A 507-nucleotide genomic window follows, 5' to 3' on the forward strand; every position below is an offset into this window, starting at 1 on the left:
AAGCTCTTCGGAAACGTTCGCGGGCAAGGACCCTTTCTTCGATCTCCTCTTCTTACTCGACATCTCGTGTTTTTCTTTTTTTTTATCAAGAAGGAAATGATAGAGAGAAAGAGAAAGAAAATAATAATTTTTCAAGAAACCTCTCTATGAGAATGAGTAAGTGTAAAGATTGTGAAGAAATTACCTTCCGTCTTATAGGCATGAGAAATTACTATTTACTTGCGGATTTTTGGACACGAACTTCGCCAAAAAACACCAATCTCGTCCGAACTCGCCATACCGCGCATTGGGATCTCACTAGAAATCCACGCTCCCAACGAGCTGGGGGGCTAACTGTTGGGGTCAAAAACGGTTGTGACAAAGTTAACGTCCAAATCCCCGCAGAAGAAAACGAAAAACCTTCTTCGACAAATACTTTTTCAAAATAGATTCTTCCTTACGAAAAGCTTTGCGGAGAAAACGCGAGTCATCGGACAAGAGCTCGAAAAGGGTCGCTACGCAGCGACC

The sequence above is a fragment of the Brassica oleracea genome, chromosome C3, assembly GCF_000695525.1.
Source record: "Brassica oleracea var. oleracea cultivar TO1000 chromosome C3, BOL, whole genome shotgun sequence".
In the NCBI taxonomy this organism is placed as follows: domain Eukaryota; kingdom Viridiplantae; phylum Streptophyta; class Magnoliopsida; order Brassicales; family Brassicaceae; genus Brassica; species Brassica oleracea.